Raw genomic sequence first — 21,651 nt, 5'->3', positions numbered from 1 at the left:
ATATTTTGGAGTCTTCTCCTGGCACTTAAAAACCAAACCAAACAACCCCACATCAAACCACCAGCCAAAAAAACCACCAACCAAAATATGATATAGTATCCTAGAAAAAAACCTCAGAAGATTGAGTGGTAAACTAAAATGTAAACATGACTAGCGACATACAAATGTTTGGTTTTTTTTAAATTGGAATTAATTCCATCTCACGGCATATCACACAACCAAAAAAGGCACTAGGGACAACCCTTTTTCCTTCAGGGCATGTACTCTTTACCCACCATTTCGATTGAGTCTTATGATTCTATCCCTTGTTTAGACTGAAACCTCCTCAGCTCACCATACACTACACCATCTCTACTGGGGAGGGGCAATAAATTTTGGCAAAGAGGCCAGGGGCGACAGCTGTGCTGATGCAGAAATGGCAGGCAAAGGATTCCAAATCCCTACTCATCTTTGCAGCACCAAGAGCAGTAGCACTTCCAACTATTTTAGCAGGTGCCAACATTTCTGAGGAACATTTCACTATTAGCCAAGTCATAAAAGTGAGCCATGTAAACAGACCTGCAGGAGAGAAGTAGGTGTAACAGAAGAACAAGACAAAGCAAGATGTACAAGAACTGCATAACTGGGGACTTAAAAGACACAGCAGAAACTCATTTATGTTTGGGATGATGAATGGACTCTGCCTCCTTCCTCTGTGCAGACCAGAGGCATGTGTCAGCACTGGCACTCAGCTGATTGCATGTTGGAACTGCACAGGAATTTAAACAAACAAAAAGCTAACTCTGCCAAAAGAGAAAAAACAGTGAAATTTCCTGTTGATTTGACTTTTTTAAACCACTTTACCATAAGGTTAGACAAGGAAGAATGGCACTACAATGTGAGAGGTGTACCATAGCAGCATTTATCTGAGTCGTGCTTGAAGCCTTCTGTATTTACCAGTGTAGTCATCAAGGACTCAAGTCATTGAGTGGGAGAAGAGTAGACCCAAGTATGGACCAAGTAAACCAACAGCAGGAAAGAATATATGCAATACTTTAAATGGAAATGAGACTTGTTACTTGAAAAGTTACATTTCTAAATGTCCTCCTGACAGACTCTACATATAAGAAAAAATAACTGGGGGGAAAAAGCACTTCACACTTGACATACTTCAATTTTTTTCTTTTTATTTAAAAAACAATGGAAAAATGTGCTCTTGATGAAATAAACATGATCTTGTGTAAATATGCCAAAGTAATCAATACTTGCCACTCTATTCCAATAATTTAATGTATTCCACAGCAACAGAGCAGTAAACATTTTATTTAACAAACCAAAAGCAAGTCAGAAGAACAACTTAAGCATCAACTATAAATGAGTAAAAATACTTCAAGAAAAACAATGCATTTTTTTAAAATTACATTTTTTGGCCTTATTTCTGTACAGATCATTGACTAAAGACTGTTTTGGTCTTCAGGGAGAAGCTTCCAAAGACTTTGCAGCAGCAGTATAAAATAGTTAAAACTGATTATTTTTAAATAGGGCTAATCTTTGTCAAGAATTGCCATCATGAAACATCAGCTTAGAAGAGTTAAGAAACTGTAAGTTGGACATGCTACAGAAAATGGCCTTTTTCAGAGTTTTAGATCTTCATTTTGTTTTATGAGCTAGCATTTTGTTCAGATGCTGACCAGACGCACCATATGGTGGCTTTACAGAAGCAGCTCACAAACTAGGCCCATGAAATGAATTCAATCCTACTCCAAAAACAAACAAACAAAAGAAGACAGCTAGTGGCACCAGAGCTATACATTGTACAGAAAGGGACAAGAGCTATTTTATTTCATTTCAAAAATTTTTCTATGATTCAAAGAGGTGCTGCGCAGAGACAGCAATCAGTAGTAGTCATTGATCCAAATGTCAGCCCTTCAGTGAACTTACTTGAGCTTCCAGAACAAACAAAAACACCTTGTCCTTGTTTTTCAGTGCATTTTGTCATCTTTCAAGAAGTGACCTCAACATTTATTCCAAGCTTCAGTGAAGGGCAAGAGCTGTCTACCTTTTAAAGAGACACTTTACTGATGCAACACTGAGAATTTTATTTACTTCACTAGGTTTTCCTTGAGCTAACAGTTCTGCCAAATCTTAGCTTGCTCTGGTCACAGCAAAAACATTGAACTATAGAATATCAACCTCAGACTGTTGCCTGTGATGTCAATGTTTTGTTTTCCTGTGCTAGTCTTTACATGACAGGGTATGGGCAGCACGCTATCCACAAGTTGAAAGTGTTACCTAGTTAATAGAAGCTTCCTAAAATCTATGCTAGAAAAATAGCACTTAAAGAAAAATCCCACAGGACCACAGCCTGTCATCCTCTAAAGGCACGTGTCATAGTCCCAGATACGATGAGAATATGGTAAGAAAAGAATTTTAAAAGCACTAAAGATAATGTACAGGAAGCAACTTCAGGGTTATGCTTTATCAACCTAATCTCCTCCTAGCTTTGTAATTAATAAGAAAGGGTCAGTCAGACAGAATATTCAGTTAGTACTTGCAGTAAGGCTTACAAGTTCCTAGTAAAATGTATCTCTACTTTTAAAAGCAAAGCATATTGGTTAAGAAACCTCGGTCATTACAAGAAAAAACTGTTTTAAAAGCAAGGGCCAGTTCCATTTCTCCCTTGCTCTGAAGGTCTTTATTGACAAATAAATAAATACTCATTGATGGGTAAATTTCTAGCTATTTGCTATTCACACTCTTTTGGTGTAAAATATGGGTAACTTGGATCTTTTAAGTCAATTTCTTGCACAGATTGCTAAAGACCAAGATGATCACAGGCATTATGCACTGAAGTGCTTCAACTGCAGCTGATGTCCAAAGGACTGGAAACTCAGATGCTACTATGTTATTTCTATTATTTCATCACACTTGAAAAAAGGTATTTTTTGTAAATTTATCATTGGGGCTATGCATTACCTGATGAAAACTGGAAGCTAATGTAACAACATTCAAAAATTTGGAGCTTTTTAAAAGCAGTACAGCAGCACTGAGCACTTTTATATGGCAATTTTCATGCCTCATGATTGGACAATAAAACTAGCACCAGGGCCGAGCAACGCTTCCCTCAAAGAAAGCTGTTGTTTAGGAGACTTTCCACTTTCTGGAAGCACACGGGAGTCAACCATTTTTACTTTTCAGCTGGGGGTTGTTTTTACTTACTTACCCTTCACCATTGGCTAAGGAGTTCCCAGTCTGCTCATTTGTACATACTATACACCAGTTAAGTCCTGTGATCTGGAAATGTACTTTTAAGAGTTTCTCCTAAGATGTTGATTTTTCAATCCAATTTAACACTTTATAAGAGGTTTAGTACCACAGGTCTAACTCCTTATCACCCAATGGCCAAGCTACATAATAGGAGGCAATATACATTTCATAGGAGTTCTTGCTTCCACATCCCTATATTGTGCTTTTGGACAGTCAAGAGGCAACTAATACTGTACTCTGCTCAAATCCAGTACAGGATAAGGACAGCAATAAAAGAAATCTCACTGAAGCCCAGGAACAGTTTCATTTTTTTCCAGTCTGAGAGAGTGGAACATCATGTTTCCCATAAGCAGCTTATTCCTATAACAGACCAAAAAGTAGGTGTGAACATTAGACAGGGACTACTAGAAATATGCAATTGAAAACTGACATTTTGGTGCAATTATAGTTTCTTAGGAAAGAGAAGAGAGTAGCATCATGTAGAAACAGCTCTATTTAGAATCTGCATATAAACTGAACAAATCAGCAACAAACAACTAAAAGACAGAAGGAGGATAGAAAGATCCCACAAGGAAGTTAAACTGCTGCCATAGACAAATACCCTGTTAAACATTGATCAAGTGCTTGTGCGCCATGTGGGAGAATGCTAATTGTTTACAGGTATCAGAGCTCAAGGTCTTGGATGAATACCAGGAAGCAATGTTGAGAAAGTCCATTGTACGATTAAGGGAGAGGAATCACTAAACGAGGCACTTTCATTTAAGCCCATCCTGCTAGTCCCTTATCCAATTATTTACCACTAAGGGTTTCCTTTCCCAAGACTGAAATCAAGGAACACAAAAAATACCCACCAAAAAAACCTCACAAACAAACAAACTAACAAAAACCCACTCCTGGGAGAATGTTTTCTTTTTCCTGTGGGAAGAAGGGTACAAAAGGAGACAAGCCTTGTTTGGTGTAGAACTAATCAGTATTCGTAGAAGATAAAAAAAAGCCTTCTGATCTGTTTGAGAATGGCTACAACACTTGCCACTCACAGAATTCACTATTAGCACCTGTCTCACAGCCCTATCAGAAAGTCTATAAGGTTACTAACATTTTTTATGTTAGCAGGACAATGCTCACAAGGATTTAGCTAAAAACTCTCAAGCCACATGACTAAATTCAGAGACACCACCATCTTAGTTTTAAACAATATTTTGGTCAAGTTGGCCAGACACCCAAGTTCTGCAGTACCAGTAATTCCTCCCCATTTCTTTCCTACAGAAATTTTTTGAACACTAGTTCATTCATTCTTCTGCAGTTAGACTAGTTTAATCCAGGTGGAGGAGCTCACCATGCATGTAGCTCAGGGTACAGTGCTTGAAGGCTTTGATCTACAAATCTAGCGGCAGGCTGTGCAGGTTGTCACCCTTTCCTGTTTGCCCAGTGAGTCACACACCTCCCTATTTGACAGTCATCCTGCACCCATGGAAAGATATGGACACTGTTATTTGAAGGTACAATCCATCTGACGTCTCAGCAACCTCTTGAGGTGCCTCTTCTTCCAAGGCCATTAGAGCGATACTGGGGCAGTCACATCCCGCATCCCACACAGGATTACACTGCAGGCCTGAATTTAGCGCCTGCCCATCCTTCCTTAAAAAGCAGAACCAACAGTTACTGACTCCTGATGGCCTCCTCACAATTATTAACAAAACATAGTTTCTCCTTCAGTTTCAGGTGGGACTATCTCCCTCCCATATCTTCAGGATAGCCTCACTTCAGTGCAAAAGCTCCCTAGGAATGAGGGTGATAAGGAAGCTGTTTTGGTTATTCAGCAGAGCCCATTTCTTCCTCCCTCTGCTGCCTCTGGGTCTGGTTAAACTAGTCTGAGTAGCTTACCAGGGGCCTAGAGAACCACATCAAAGTGCTTGGATTTCTTCTGTTGTCTTCAGTGCTGGTGGACTGGCTGTGAAAAGGCTCCTGCCTCCATCTACATACTTGGAACACTTGCACCCTCTCTTGCTGCCACCACAACAGGCAACACACATACTTGCTCTGCCAGAGGGTCTTCTGGAGTGGGTAAAAGCTTATTCTCCAAGCATGGAGCACCACAGCCTGACAGGCTTCTGCTGTACCCTCTGGCCAGCTGGGGCAATCAGAGGCCAAGGGCTACATTCTGCCTCGTACTCTCCAGCTCTACCTACAGAGTCGTGTCCATCTTTCCCTGACAGAAAAAGTGAAGCAAGATGCCACCCCAAAAGATAAGCATCTACACAAATCTTTGTGGAGGTGGGCTGGGACCTTTTCCTTTGGGTTCACTATAATTTTGAACAGCAGCAAATTAACAGAGATCCAGCAAATTGAGGAACAGAAAACGTAGTCAGTCCTGGTTTGTTTTTTGTTGGTTTTGTTTGTTTGTTTTTCCCATTAGCAGGTTATCGTCCGCCCTTCAAATCCATGTAATTTCACTCGTTTAAAGCAGAACTATGACAATTTGAGGGAAATGAAAAAGCACACTTTGTCTTGCTCTTGCTGTCACTGCAAACTCGTCCTTTGAACAGTTTTAGCTTTGAAAACACTTAGGCAGAAGTGCTCCGAGTGCCACAAGCACACAGAGGATACACGAGCACACTCCTGTCCCGGGCCGGCATCAGCCCCTGTCCCGGGCCGGCATCAGCCCCTGTCCCGGGCCGGCATCAGCCCCTGTCCCGGGCCGGCATCAGCCCCTGTCCCGGGCCGGCATCAGCCCCTGTCCCGGGCCGGCATCAGCCCCTGTCCCGGGCCGGCATCAGCCCCTGTCCCGGGCCGGCATCAGCCCCTGTCCCGGGCCGGCATCAGCCCCTGTCCCGGGCCGGCATCAGCCCCTGTCCCGGGCCGGCATCAGCCCCTGTCCCGGGCCGGCATCAGCCCCTGTCCCGGGCCGGCATCAGCCCCTGTCCCGGGCCGGCACCAGCCCCTGTCCCGGGCCGGCACCAGCCCCTGTCCCGGGCCGGCACCAGCCCCTGTCCCGGGCCGGCATCAGCCCCTGTCCCGGGCCGGCATCAGCCCCTGTCCCGGGCCGGCATCAGCCCCTGTCCCGGGCCGGCATCAGCCCCTGTCCCGGGCCGGCATCAGCCCCTGTCCCGGGCCGGCATCAGCCCCTGTCCCGGGCCGGCATCAGCCCCGGCATCGCTCCTGTCCCGGGCCGGCATCAGCCCCGGCATCGCTCCTGTCCCGGGCCGGCATCAGCCCCGGCATCGCTCCTGTCCCGGGCCGGCATCAGCCCCGGCATCGCTCCTGTCCCGGGCCGGCATCAGCCCCGGCATCGCTCCTGTCCCGGGCCGGCATCAGCCCCGGCATCGCTCCTGTCCCGGGCCGGCATCAGCCCCGGCATCGCTCCTGTCCCGGGCCGGCACTGGTCCCGCATCGCTCCCGCACGGCGGCAGCGGGCGCGGCGCGCGGGCGCCACCTGGCGGGGACGGGGCCGCAGCGCCCCAGCGGCACCTTCCGCTCCGGACGAGGCGACGGGCGGGACGAGCTCTTCTCTCAGGCGCGTCCCGCTGGGGTCGGCACCGCGGGGCACCGGCGCTGCTTAACACCTTGGTTGGTGACACGGGCAGTGGCAGCGAGTGTACCCTCAGCAAGGCTGCTAGTGACACCAGTCCGTGTGGTGCGGTCAACACCCCGGAGGAAAAAGATGCCATCCAGAGGGACCTGGGTCTGTGCAAACCTCATGAAGTACAAGGCCAAGTGCAAAGTTCTGGACCTAGGTCAAGACAATCCCAAAGCCAGGTACAGGCTGGGGAGAGAATGCACGCCCTAAGGAGAAGGACTTGGGGCTGTTGGTGGATGAGAAGCTCAACATGATCCGTCAATCTGCACCTGCAACCCAGAAAGCCAAACATATCCAAGTCTGCATCAAAAGCAAGGTGGTCAAGGGAGGTGACTCTGCCACTCTGCCCTGCTCTCATTAGTCCCCACCTGGAGTGCTGTGTCCAGCTCTGGGGCCCGCAACACAACGACATGAACCTGCTGGAGCGAGTCCAGAGGAGGGCAAGGAAGATGATGGGAGAGCTGGAGCACTTGTCCTGTGAAGACAGGCTGAGAGAGCTGGGGTTGTTCAGCCTGAAGAGAAGGCTCCAGGGAGACCTTCCAGCACCTACAAAAAAGCTGCAAGGGTACTTTCTACAAGGGCACGTAGTGATAGGACAAAGGGTATTGGCTTTGAACTGAAAGAAGGTAGATTTAATTAGATATTAGGAAGACATCCTTTATGGTGAAGGTCATGAGACACCAGAACAAGTTGCCCAGAGTTGTGGATGCCTCCTCCCTGGAAGTCCTCAAGGCCAGGCCTGGGCGGGGCTTTGAGCACCCTGGTCTAGTGGAAGGTGTCCCTGCCCATGGCAAGGGGGTTGGAACAAGATTATCTTTAAGGTCACTTTCAACCCAAACCATTCAGCCACTTTTTTTCAGCTATACATTAAACCACCATCACAAGTCATACCAATTCCATGGCTGAAACTCCACTGCACCCTTCCCCAGTGAAGAGGTAAGAGCATATGGCCTTTTTTGACCAGGACCATGAGGCCTGCACTGGATATTAGTAGCAGTCAGAGCCCTAACATCACAGGCAATGAGCTTTCCGTACCCCAGCAGTTAGCTCATACATCTGTCATCTTTGAGTCTGTACTTGTTGTTTACCTGACCAGACTTAGCTGTAAACCTCCTCATTGCAAGAGCCTGCCCTTCAGCTCTTCCCTGGAGTCACCAGCTGCAAGAGAGCTGAGCCACTTCTGATTGTCTTTGCAAACCCAGAAGTTTAGTAAGAGCTCAAGTCCCATAATTCAGTATTTCAGTGAAAGTGTCCAGGATGGTCATTAATTCTGTATATATGCATTTTCAAGGTGTCTGTTCTCAAGCATTTTTCCTGCAGACAGCTGTCACAGCACAGACTTATGATAAGCATCAACATCTTCTCAAGCTGGTATGTTCTGCCCACTATGTTCGTAGTGCACCTTATAGCATTGTTCTAACAGCTGCAGAAACTCTTCAGCTTTAGAGGAGGGGGCTGCCCGGTGTCCTCATAGAAGTGTGCTTAGTGTGCATGTGTTGTGTGGTACAGGTGCAGCACGTGCACACATGATTAGGTGTCTTCCAAAATGTTTTTCTTAAGGGACAAATCCACAGCTGTACCAAGCAGTGTGCATAGTTTGGTCAGAAATTTAGGCATAAATGTTTTGCAGTGTCCTCCTGATAGTTATTTTATTCCATAAGGTATCACAGAGCAAGCTGATTAGTAAGTGAGGGCTGGAACTGTTGCCACGGGAAAGAAAACAGGCTACCAGAATGCTGTTAGACATCAATGTTACAAAATTGTCTTTAAACAGTATTTCTGGAAGCATGTCAAGAAACACATATTTTCTACGCACTCTTCCACAGGGTAACAATGTTTAATCATTTTTACCTTCCTTTAAGCAGGAGACAGATGAAAACTTAGAGTCTTATGGCATTATGTAAAACTTTGCTTTACTTCCCCACCACACACACTTTTGTCCTTAACACATGCAACTTTTAAAAAGAGTTTTAAACACTTTCATACAGTGTATGTCATAACATAGACCTAGAACTGAAGCATTACTTAGGAGCAATTTATTCCCTCTTCTGATCCCATACATTTTTTGCCACAAAAGACATGGGTGCTAAGCACTTATCTAAGGCCTCTTGTCAGAACACATCTATGTGAAAAAGGTAGCTTTTAAAGACAGCTGGAATAGGCATATAGTGAACTGCTCAGCAGTCGTAGTTTTCAGGATGCCTACATTCAAATCAAGACTGAAAAGAAATGGCTCTGGAATGATTTACCAGGACTGCTTTTTAAAACTTATCTTGGGCTTCTTTCTACTTCCAAAACAGATTTGTGTCTTGAAGTATGGCATCATCATCTCTGTATTTTGTGGTGACAGCTCCTCAAAACTACCTATAAACAAGCTCAAGCTCTGGATCTCCAAACCCATCTCCATTTCTTGAGGTCAAGTCTTACATAACAAGTTTCACAACAGGCAGAAAGTTACTTAAGTTTGTTAGGAGCCTTTAAGGCACCAACCTTATTACACACTATTACCTTTGATTCATTCTTAACCACTACAACTAATAAAGAGCCAGAAGCATGCTCTTTTATTCCCATATCTTTTTCAGTGGAAGCTGCTTCTTCCATGAAACTGATAAGGTGCTTCGCATTGCTTGGCAAGTCTGTCTTCAAGCTTGCTGTGTGTATCAATATGCATTAGAGACTAATTTCCCCAGAGATTCTCACACTTACCACTGAACCTTTTGTTTCTCATATACCCCAAAATTACTTTTACACCAGACCTTATGCCATGAAAATATTACTAAAAGTAGTTGCTCTTCTAAACATGTATTGCAGCCTCCACAATGATACCTCTCAGAAGAGCTTAAAAGTGCTCCAAAAATGGTATGACAGAACGGTCTCAAAGCCATGAGATTAAAAATGCATAAAACCTGCCACCAAAAAGACCACCAAGTACATCTCTGTGCTTGGAAGGCAGTCAGTTCTCTACTCCAGCCAAGGACTGCTCTACCTGAACAAAGATGAGAAGTAGCCAACTTCCAGGTGGAAAAGCTTATTTGACCAACAAGCATATGCATCTCTATCATATACCCTTTTCTGCCCCCTCCCACCCCCCTCACATCAGTTGTAGGCAAGTACTGCTGCCCACAACCACAGCAGCAGTGAACACCACATCTCAGTTTAGTCTCCACCATGCTACCTCACTGTCAGACAACTATACTTCATAAAAGCTATGGTTGAAACTACAATGAACTTACCATGGGAAAAATGGTTTGTCATAATAAGCAATGCAAAACCTAGCAGGGACAAGAAAGAATTTGCTATTGGAATTCATAACTGTAGTCAAGAGGCCAGAAGCCAGTTGTTCTGGGAAGCCACACTGAACATCAAGATCTACAAGCTCATGCAGCACAGCAAGCTTCTGTGGCATCTTCCAACCCTGATACGTAAGGACACCACACACTAGCTAAGCATCCTCTTGACTTTTTAAGGGGCTGGTGGACTAAATAGAAGCGGAAAGCTCAAGGATCCAACAGCTAAACATCATAGGGTTTTCACTCTCATGATAATAAAATTAGAGATAAATTATAAGTGATATACTAAGCCTACCACATTATTCAAGTTTAAAGAGACTCCGTTGTGGACATCCGTGATTTGCTACTTCAGCAGAAAACAAAATTCAAATACACCAATAGGTTTACTCCAGGTTAGAATATATTACAGGAGCCAACTACTTGATGCAGTTGTTTAAACTATAGAAAGAGGCAGTCATAGCTATGTTTCAGTTAGGTAGAGAATGTTGCATTAATTTCAAAAACTAAACAGTGGTAAAGTTGGAGTCTGTTGCACTGGTTAATGAATGAGGTGACTGTTCTCAAAGATAGCCACACATGCACAGATCATAGCTAGCATGAACATTTTTTATAGCACTGCTGCATAATCTCATTCTGTTATTTGACTACTGATGGTAATTAAGGCCCATAATCCATTGCCAAAAAAATAAACAAATGTGTACAGCCACCAAAACTTGAACAGTGGCAGAAAGTGTGTGTGGATATTCCAGGTTTATTACAAAGTTCAGAGAAAATTTGAAGTTTTAAGTTCTTAAGCATGTATAAAACATAAGAACAGAGCTGAACACTTCAGAAGCACAGAAAAAACAACAACACTAGAGAAAGTTCTGTTTATGTAGAATTAGTATCTTGAACCTGGATAATGAGGAACAAGATTCACAGATTAAAACTACTGAAGCAACAGAAAACCACAAAAAGTTTAGGCTGTAGAGACAGAGCCAATCCATCCTTCTCTGCTTCAGGAACTGCAGAGGAATACAGGTATAACCCAGACTTTTCAGAGGATCTGACTCTAGTAAGGCAAGTACTTTACCATACGTATTACTTATTAACTACCAAAATTGATGTAGTAGTACCAAGGTATTAAATCAAAGACATGTGCATCATGATTAGGGGTACTAGCTGTGATGTATTATATATGAAAATGATACATTATGTATTAAAAGAAACAAGCACAGCAATTGATATCTACAAACTAAAGTCATAGTGGCACACTGAATAATTTTAGGTTAACCAGACTCACTTTAAAATAGAAACCAGAGGCTGGGCTCTTCTCTCACCCCATTTTACATGTCTTTACTTCCATTGATTTCAAGTAGAGTTCTTCACAATTTATGCCATTGTGAGAGGAGAATCAAGCCTTGTATGTTTGAAAGGAAACAGCAGACATGTTTCCCACCCGAGTGCAAGGGGAGATTTTAAAAAAACCCACAAGTATATGAACTGTGAAACCGATAGAGTACACAAGCAAAGGCAGGCAAAGAGGGTCTCTAGCTGAGGGTGGGGCTGAAGAGAACTTGCAGCTTACCCAAGGTTTGCCTTTATTTTTTTTCTTTATTTTTTTAAACTTGGGACTGGTGTTAGAAGTCAGAAGCCCAGTCACTGGTTTCTTAGAACTGCGTTCTAAAGTACAAGTTTGGAAATAAATATTCCCTTTTTTATTTTTTTCAGACAGACATCCTTGATTTATATTTTCCTACAGTTATTTTCTAAAATGAGGAGCAGGCCATTTTCCTTGTGCAGGGCACAGACCTTCCATTCCCAGAAACTAGGAAGTGAAAGCAAAGATCTGAACTATAACTAGAAATAGTGCCTAACCATTATTCATACTCAAGCCAACAATATTCCAAAACCCTTCAGGATCATCTGAACAACTAATATTATTACAGTGGTTAGAAAAAGCAACACTTGGAACTGAAACTCAAGTTAGACAAAGTACTAGATGTGACATAGGTGACAAAATCACTTCACAATTTGGAGCTATGGCAGAACAGAAGCTACAGCTTTATGGTCTGTGGTTTTTTTTTTTTCTTTTAGTAGCAGCATGTGGTTAGGAACCCCAGTGTGCATGAACACAATCATTGCACTGTTCAGACTGATTTGGGAAGCTCACTTTAAATGCAAGAAAACCCCCAAATATTTCCAAAGCATCTTCACACCCCCACTTAAGCTGGGCCTGCAAAACTATGCAACAGTTTAACGTAAACAGCTTGACTACTTTATAGAGGGGAATACAGTCTTAAGTCATTGTTTTATCAGGTTTTATTTACCATAGTAATGCAATATTGAAGTAATTCATACTCATTTCTAGTCCAACATTCACAGAATATTACTGTAACTGCCTCTTTGGAAATGCTTTTGCCCTACTTTCACTTGTGTTCACTTATGTACAACCAGTGTCACAGCCCACATAGTGGTTTTTATGTCTCCTCCTGCACTAAAGTAGGAAAACGTGCCAACAGTTTCCTTTTAAAAACAAGTCTAGATTATCTTCTCCCAGTTGCATTAGATATCAGCTGATTTAGTACACAACAAAATAGGATGAAGGTAAATACACACAATTGCACAAAGGAGGACTTACACCTGCAGAAAAAAATGTTGCATAATTCAAGATGTACCTCCGCATTTTCATGAGACCTGTTCTTTCAAAGCATAAATCTCCTTCCAGAGGCCATAGGAATGTGTAAGTAGACACAAGAACAAACATATGCCCTTGAATATCCAACTTTGAATATTTTATAGTTAGAATTTAGATGCTTAACACTGACTTACGCATCAAAGTTAAAAAAAAGCCTTAAATGAACAGGAGGCTGGTATCTCCAATTCCTAAAATAAGTCCACCAAGTCCACCATTGTAAAAGAGCCCTAATATCAGCATCAGCTGCAGGCTAATAAGACAGCCACTAATAGGTTAAAAATGTCTACGAACAGCCACAGTATAATAGAAGATAGACAGGGAGACATTAAAAAGTTAACCTTACAAAATTACAGTCTAAAAGTTGGCAGATTGAGAACTAGACAACAGAGTTCCAAGCGTCAGGGGACATTTTGCAAAGGAATCAGAAAAGCAATAAATGTGCAGCAATGAAACAGATGCCTCCTTGTCACTGTGGTCACTTCAGTTTAATCAAATACCTGAATTGCTCAATTTCAGTATGTTAACAGCTACAATAAAACCGTACAACCTCTTCTTGCATGGAATCAACAGTTTCATGTAAATGGAAAACCATATATTGAGAACAAAATGGGGTATTCGCCTGGACCACTGAATTACAGCTTCTCACCACCTGAAATCCCCTGCAAAGTCTGTCCAAGCAGAGTGGCTCTATGAAAGGTCAGGGAGTAAACCATGACATTTACTGGATTCACAAATAGCTAAAGAAACCATTAAGCTCATCAACCTACTTGGCAGCATCCTTTGCTTAGAGCATTTCTGCAGCTTTTTGGCAGCTCATAATCAAGCACAGCACAAGTACATAGGACTCCCTCTTACTGTGTGGATGTTCTCTCCAACTTTACCCTGATAACACAACTTTCTTCCCCAGAGCCTCCTAAAGCAAGGCCAATGCCCTGTAATAGTGGGCCCACACTCTGGGATACGACTGTGAAGAGCTGCCATAACACAACTAACTTGCTTTTTTAGGCAGTCACATTTCTCCTGAATAGCAGTGGCACCTCCCAGCCGAGGTATCTGATGAAATCCAAATCTACTGATCTGCTGAGAGGACCAAACAAAGCTGCATCCTGGGTAACCAACATCCTTAAGAGGATGGAAGTTACATACATTTTTAGTACCTCAGAACAGATGAGAGCCTGGTCTGCTTTCTACATGTTTGGCAGTACTCTAAGACGTTTGTTGGCTATTGGCCTGCCAAGCTGTTTAGGCTTACAAGTTTCTTTGCACTTGCTTTATGCTATTAATTTTATTAAATACAAACATATCCTTTGTATATATCTTTCTCATATTCCATATGCACAGAATGAACTCATTTCAGTCCTAGGATGAATAAGGACTCAATATTTATTACAGAGATTCACTATGCTTTCAAAACAAGACTGGAAAAAAAGCAACCTTTCTGATGAGCAAAGCATGAGAAAACAGTTCAAAGCTCTCAGAAAGTTGTATGTATACTTTTACAAAAGACATCTGCAATTCACCAGTGAGGTTCTAGACACAGCATAACTCATTTAGCAGTCTGGATATAAAGATGCAAATATGTTAGGTTCAGACATTTCTGCACCACCTTCATAAAATTCATTTTAAAGTACATAAATATTCATACTTTGAACAGTCATCACAGCATGTGAAGTTTTTATTTTTATATGAAAATACCAATTCCTGCAAAGAGTCTGAAATAAACTAAAAATATATTTGTTCTAAAGTATGCACACAAACACATGCAATTTCTTTACATAAACACTTTTGAACTTCTGGGTGATTAACACTTGATTACAAAAAGAGATCCTTAAAAAACATCTTCACTAATCATGCACTAATTTTTAACATACTTGAGAAAAAGTCAGGTTTCACTGCTCCTAAACAACTTGATCCACACCTGAAAGTGCAAGGTGGCTTTCAATTTGTGCCATGGTTATTGGATGTCTGTGTTGCCACAGAAATGGGCCATGGGGGAGGGCAGTGTCCGATCAGCCCATGTACTGGACGAGTTGAGCAAGAGTGCCTGGGTGTTCAGGCCGAGCCTCTTGCTGAGCTAGCACCTCCCTGCCACAGGAGCACTTTGTTAATGAAAAGATTAGGGAAGGGTAAAAGGGTAAAGCTGAACAATTACAGTGCCTGTGTCAAAGGTGGTTTACACAGCTCCAGCAGCGAACATATGAATACAGAAGGGATGTGTGCTTTGAGAAACTGTATAGCAGTATCTGCCTAGATAGGTTTCAAGATTCAGATGCAAGCCTCTCATGTCATTCCTTTTAAGACTGGTGAGAGAAGATGCAGGTCTCCTACAGAACTAGAGGATGCAAGAGTCCTACCACACAGCACAATCCAAGGCCTATGTTATTATATTCATAACTACATCCATGTTGCTACTTTCTTTTTAAAACATTCAGAAATGAAGCTGTTTTGACAATGAAGACTCTCAAAGAAAATTTAAGGGACTAACATCACCCTGCTTAAAAAAAGAACCTGTAAGTTTTACTATACGCATCATGATATTGACATGCAGATTTTTAATCACGCTGGTTGCAATTATACAAATCACTGATCAAATCCACAGAGAAGTCAGTTTTCATATACACCACATTAACACAGACATTAGACAGGATTTGGCAGGCTGCCGACAGAGAAGCCTAGTTCTGGAATCATGTAATATTAACATTGTGGTTACTTGACGCAAGATTAGAAGGCAACAAGCTCCAAAAGGTGGTTACAAAAACATCACAGGAAACAAAATTTATTTTATATAAAAGCAAGCAATTATATTTCAATATTTGGATGGCAGTTGAAAATGCTTTTTTGGCATACAACTGCTCCAGGAAGCCAATGTTATGTGTAATCGGAACTATTAAAAAAAAAAAGAATTGTTACTAAAGTCAAAGACAGTACTTGCAAGCTGTGGGATCTGTGCTTAAATAAAAGGGGAGCAACGGAATAGAATTGTTATAGATACAAACCTACAAGCACACTCCATAATACTCTTACATCTTAAGGAGGGGAGAGAGGGGATGTGTAGGAAAATGAAGGAGAGCAGTACACAAGGCACAACAGCAATAGCTATCAGGTGTTATAAATCAACGTTTCAAACACAGACCTTGGACAGGAGTACATGACTTTGGTACCGAACAACTGAAATAACACAGTTCCAGCTTTTGTTGATGTGTAATCCACTGGAAATGAAAGGCCTGCCTGAGAGACTGTCTACCCCAAGTTTACTAGCTAGCAAAACACTGAGCTTGATAGTTCAAAATGATCTTGAAAAGCAATTCACCAAGCTTATGGCTATATTTAAGAACTTTTAAGGAGTTAGCTTTCCAGGCAAAGTTCCAAGAAAAGGTAAACTAGCAAAAAGCTGTCACTTACAGATATTTTAAAAATACTAGAAATGTTTGTATTGGCTCATACCTGTTGAATATGAACACTTCACTCATTCTGTACATTTAGAAAAACCTCCTTGTACAAGAACATGCTTGAGAAGTATTGTCAGTTCCTGCTAAGAGTCATTTGCTCATTTAGTTTTGCTAAAAAATGTATAATATACATATTATAAACAAGTAAAATACAAAGAGGAAGAGTTATAGCAGATGACCCATGAAATTTTCTTCAGTAGCTGGAAATACCCTTTGTCAACAAACCACCAGCCAAAGAGCTGTTTCTGAAAAAATCATGTAATTTTGGCAAACTGATTTGATAGCCTATCTGGGAGTTTCTGCCAGAAATGCCACGACTTCAGTGTGCTATTACTTGCAAAACATGTTTCTTCCCATCATTCTTCAGCCATATGTGGGAGGGGGAAAAGATGACTGAGAGCTGTGCTGTATCCTTCCAAGCTGGTTCTTCCCATTATACAACTCCTAATCCAAACAATTTAAGCGCTGAAGTAAAAGTTACTCATTTCTGTAAACATTTCCAGGAGCAAGACCTAAGCATGCATGGCTTACACCAAGCATATACTAACGGCTGGACTAACCTCAAGTTTACCTCTGTTTAAACAGCATAAGCAAAAACCAGCGCGGGCCAAACTGAAGCTTAAGCCTTAATACAAGGAGGTAAACTGAATATTGATAAACCACTTGGTTCCTATGTACCCATCTCAATCAAGTACTTTTAATGCAAGATTGTATCATACAAGAGTTTTCTCAAAAGCAATTACTTAAAAATATAACATTTCAGAGTAGGTTTTTATACCTCAAAAGCAGAGATCTCTTTACTTTAGGATAAGGTAACGATACAAAAGAGAAACACAACCCAGTTTGTTTGTTTGTTTTAAATGTACTTCATCACTTCACATCCAATTAACTCTGGAATGCACAAGACATGGCACCCAAGCAAATAGAGGCTTTAAATTTAAGAGCAACTCTGTCTGCTCTGTTAGAAGCTGTGTAGAGCAGGCATTGACAAAGTACTTATTACACAAGTTTCACATGACAAAGGGAAAGGACTTTTAGGCTATGATGCAAAGGCTTGCAGCCTTAGAAACGGTCAAAGCAATCTGCAAAAATATAATATGAAGCAAAGCCATTTAAATTACTCTGCAAAATATAGACATTCATTAGCATAGAAAAGTTTCACAGCAAAACAATGACAAAGTCATCCTATTTTCATATGCTAATTAATTAAATATGCCAAATGCATCTAATCTCTTATTATAACCATAGGGGGAGACAGACCAAACTCTTGAAGTTCTGAAAAGCCAGGTCATTAACACACCAAGTTATTCTTCAGATCCTCTCCTTATATACAAATTTACATTCCCAACTTACAACATATGTAAGTAAAACTTGGCTTCCCTCTCCCACACCCTCCGTTTCTCCTTCTTTTGAAGGCACTTGGTATCTCTTACTCCTGTATTCTAAAATCCTTATTAAATGCTAGGAAAAACTCATTTGCTAGGGAAAAAAAAACCCTAAAAGCGCAGAAGCCATTTTGCCAAAAGCCTGAGTGAAACATCCCAGCCTCCCTAACAAACAGAATAATCGAGTTGAAAATGAGATCAATAACATTCTTGCACATATGCATGAAAACCCACACATAGTTTGTAGTCTTTAAGTTCAAATGACATTTCTAGCCATTTCTTGCCTTTCCAAACAAGAAAGGGATCCTGATGTTTACATAAGGTTCTTCTTGCTTAATAAATCTTAAATTGAAACAGATTTTTTTAAACAATTACCTTCTTCAGAGTTATCATACTACAGGATATTAGGAAAAACCAGACTCTCCTGTTGCTTTTACCCACATCTGACTCCAATCTTAATAGTTTAGCTATTAACCCTGTAAGGTCCACACACACACACACACACACCTCTTGCCCAGTTGATGTTAAAATTTTTATATTACTGACCTGGGCTTACTCATTAAAAAACTCTTTTGTTATACAGAAAGAGAGCAGCTCCATGGACTTTGATTTACAGGACACAACTGTGCTGTTGGCAGAACTGCACCAGCCCGGCTCATCCGGGCCTCTGCAGGGAGAAATGAAAGAATCTGTCACTGCATCAGAGCAACTGCTCTCTCCTTCTCAGTTCCTTTTCGCCCTCTACCCAAGCCCAGTCTGACCTACTCACATCTTGGGATGAAAACCTGGCGTCTGTGATACACCTGTGTTGTAAAGCAGTGGTACAAATTACAGTGACTCCTCCTAGAAATAATAGCTAAAGGGGGAAAAACCCTTCCTGCTAGAAGACCTCAGTACTCACTCGGAGTTTGCCGTGCAAAATATGCAGTTTAAAGACCTGAGTTACTAGCGAAACAGTGATCACAGGGAACTTCGTCACAATAACGCTAGTCCCGTATTTTTACCATCTCTTAGGTTTCAGCATGCAAAGAATACGCATTGCTAACCTTTACGTCCGCTGCATAAACGTTTCTGAGCGAGCTTGTAAAATACCCCCCGCTGCGTTTCCTCGCTCTCCAGCTGATGGCATTCAGAAACACTGGTGCTGGAGGGTGCGTTATGTTGCCTTTCTCGGCCACTCCGCTGGGGGACAATGACACATTCCTGCCCAAGGCCGGACTCGGCAGCCCCGGGCTCGGACCATAGCGAAGGCGCCCGGGTAGGCTGATAAATGGTGGATGGTGGAGTTTGAAATCCCACGGTGGGTTTAAATACTCTGGGAGAAGAGACTCTGAGAGGGTCCATCGCCCTTCCAGAGCTCTCTTCAGCGAGGAAGTCAAAAACGCATACTTCGGCGAGGTCCGTGCTGCAGGGGCGGGGGTTCTGGAGGACGGGGTACCCCGCAGTAACAGCGAACAGTGCGGCAGATGCTGCCGGGACGGCAGACCGAGGTTCCAACACCCCTGCCAGGGTTGCCTCTCAGGATAAGTAAGGGAGGAGGGGGGGGCTGCCTTGCAGTGGCCAGTTGTCACGCACTGACAGGCAACAGCTGAGCTCCCGCATCTGGACCGTCATTCAGACTGGCGGCCCCGGCGCGCCCCTCGCTCCGCCGGGCGCACCGAGCCGGCACCGCGGTGGCGCCGCGCCACCCTCCCCCGGGAGCCGCCGGGGCAGTCCCTGCGCCCCCGCCCCGCCGCTCTCCCGAGCCCGCAGCCGTCTCCGACAACTCCGCGCAGGACGGCGCCTCGCCAGCGGCGCTGCCAAGCGCCGGCTCCGCGTTCGGGCGGCTCCTCACGGGCACGCCCTGACCATACAACCCCCGGGCAGGGCGCAGGACCCGCACCGCGGGAAGCGCTCCGCCGCCGGCTGCGGACGAGCCCCATCAAACCTGCCGGGTGCCCCGTCGCGCCGCCCCAGCCTGCCCGTCAGTCCTCTCCCCGGGGAGCCGCCACTTACCCTCCCCGCAGCGCGGCCGGACGACGGCGGTATATTCCCGAGCGGAGAGCGGCTGTAGGGCCAGTGACACAGACGGCGGGGAGGGTACCCGGCTTGCTCCCGGAGTCAGCACCCGCAGCAGTCGCGCATCTCCAGCCGCGCCACGGAGCGACCTCCCGGTGCCGCCTCCGCCGCGACTGCCCCGCGCGCGCCCCCCGCTCTAATGGGCTTCGCCGCCCCGTGCCCGGGGCCGCGCTGCGCCGCGCCCATTGGCTGCCGCTGGCCAATCGCCGGGGCGGCCGGCGGCTCGCGGGGACCGGGGGCGGGGCCTCGGCGGAGGCGGGGCTAGGCCGGGACAGACCCCGCCCCCCGCCCGGCGGCGACGCGTGGGAGGCGCGGCCGTGGGATGTGAACGGGAATACGGGGAAAGTGGTGGGAACCCCTCTTCTCCCGACTGGGCAAGGCCGGGAAGCAGCCAGGACGGGCAGACTCCCCGCTCCGTTTACCTCAGTCAGGTGGCAGCCTGAAGCCGCTAGCTTCCACCGAGGAAACGGGAGGGGGAAAGTTAATGGAAAACTTGACCGGTTGATCCGTGCAGAGGTGGGCGATGGAGCCGGTCCCAGCGGGATTCGCGGCCCGCGGTGTTGTCGCTGGGCTGCGCGTACCCAGCGAGGGACCTGCGGCGCTGCTGCAGAGAAGTGCGCGGAGCCGGCACCGCCAGGCTCGGGGAAGCGCTCGGACGGGGCTCAGAGGGGTGAACATTCCCTAAGCAAAGCTTCTGGTGTTAACACGAAGAAGATGGCAAAACGAAGGCAGTAGGCATTTAAAGGGACACTGAAGTATCCAGGCTCACGTTTAAATCCCTTTCCTTACCGGCACTTTGGTACCTGCTTCAGCTGCTGGACTCTGCAGCCCTTGGTGCAGTTGCCTGCACCTAACAGAGTTTAAACAGCGTGGATTGAATTCCTGGTTTTCTAGTGGTCTCGAAGTGTTTAAATCCTCCGTGGTAACATCAAAGGATAGGTAACAATGAAAGCATTTAACTCAACGTTGTATTTTTTTCTACGGATGCAAATTGAAAGATGGGATAATTTTGCCAGAGTGATTTCTAAGCAGTAACAAACTCTCCGCACTTGGTGAAAAAAATGCGTCTGGAACCGAAAAAGTTTCTTTTTATATAATGCTGAAGTTTGGTCTGTTGTCCGGCAGTGTCTTTCTTGATTGTCTAAATAAAGAATTACATGAGGAAGTGGAAATGACAATTTTCCCATCATGTTTTGAAGCACATTTGATTTTTCTGTGTTAGCAGAATATTATCTGTATTCCCATCTGGTCAAAACCATCTTTCTGCATCTGGAAAAAAAAATGTAACTCATAGGAAACAAATTTGGACTGCAACCCAAAGCTACAACTCTATTACTGCAAGAGAATATTAAACCTACTTTTCACCTTAAGAGTTTCAACTGCAATTCAAGCCCTGGGTGCTCTGCTCTGCCGTTTCCTTGTCAGCCTTGATGGAGTATCACTGTTGCATTGCTGAACGATTCCTTTTAATTCCTAACCAAGTCTGAAAATAAACATTTCCAGATTGCATCTACATGAAAGTTTTCAGAGAGAAAGAGTAGACACTTTTACAGGCAGGTGAAACCTCAGGAGAGTTGACTCCATCACTCTTTCCATCAGAACCAGTTTGGATTTCACCTGTAATTTAAGAAAAAACACAGAGCATGAAGCAAGAGTGTGAAAAAAAAGAAATTTATTATAAAATATATAATAAAATAAATTATAATATTGTAACAATTAATTGTAAAGGGAATGCAAAGAAAAGGTGGCAAATATGGCAAAAGGGCCATCTTTTGCCTTACAGTTGTTTGTCCCTTGTCTTGTGTTCTTCCCTGCCACCTATTCAAGCATTTCTGTAGCACTTATCACAAAGATCTAAATACGTTTAGGCTCTGCTGGCAGCATGACGTGATTTCTGTCATTTACTTCTTCCCACTTTAGATTCCAAAGGCATAGGAAACAAGATTGCTTGGCTTTTAAATAACCTTGT

At 43.8% G+C, this 21,651-nt stretch overlaps 1 protein-coding gene across 1 annotated transcript in view; it reads right to left on the bottom strand.

Moving 5' to 3' along the window:
• PRICKLE1 (prickle planar cell polarity protein 1) overlaps positions 1 to 19,811 on the bottom strand; it is a 64,043-nt gene extending 44,232 nt beyond the window's left edge. The window contains exon 1 of the mRNA XM_071552365.1: positions 19,620 to 19,811. The gene's annotated coding sequence lies outside the window, so the exon portion shown is untranslated. The remainder of the gene's footprint in view (positions 1 to 19,619) is intronic.
• Positions 19,812 to 21,651: the final 1,840 nt, after the last annotated feature.

The sequence above is a fragment of the Pithys albifrons genome, chromosome 3 (assembly GCF_047495875.1).
Source record: "Pithys albifrons albifrons isolate INPA30051 chromosome 3, PitAlb_v1, whole genome shotgun sequence".
NCBI lineage: Eukaryota > Metazoa > Chordata > Aves > Passeriformes > Thamnophilidae > Pithys > Pithys albifrons.
This window is presented reverse-complemented; position numbering and strand designations above follow the sequence as displayed.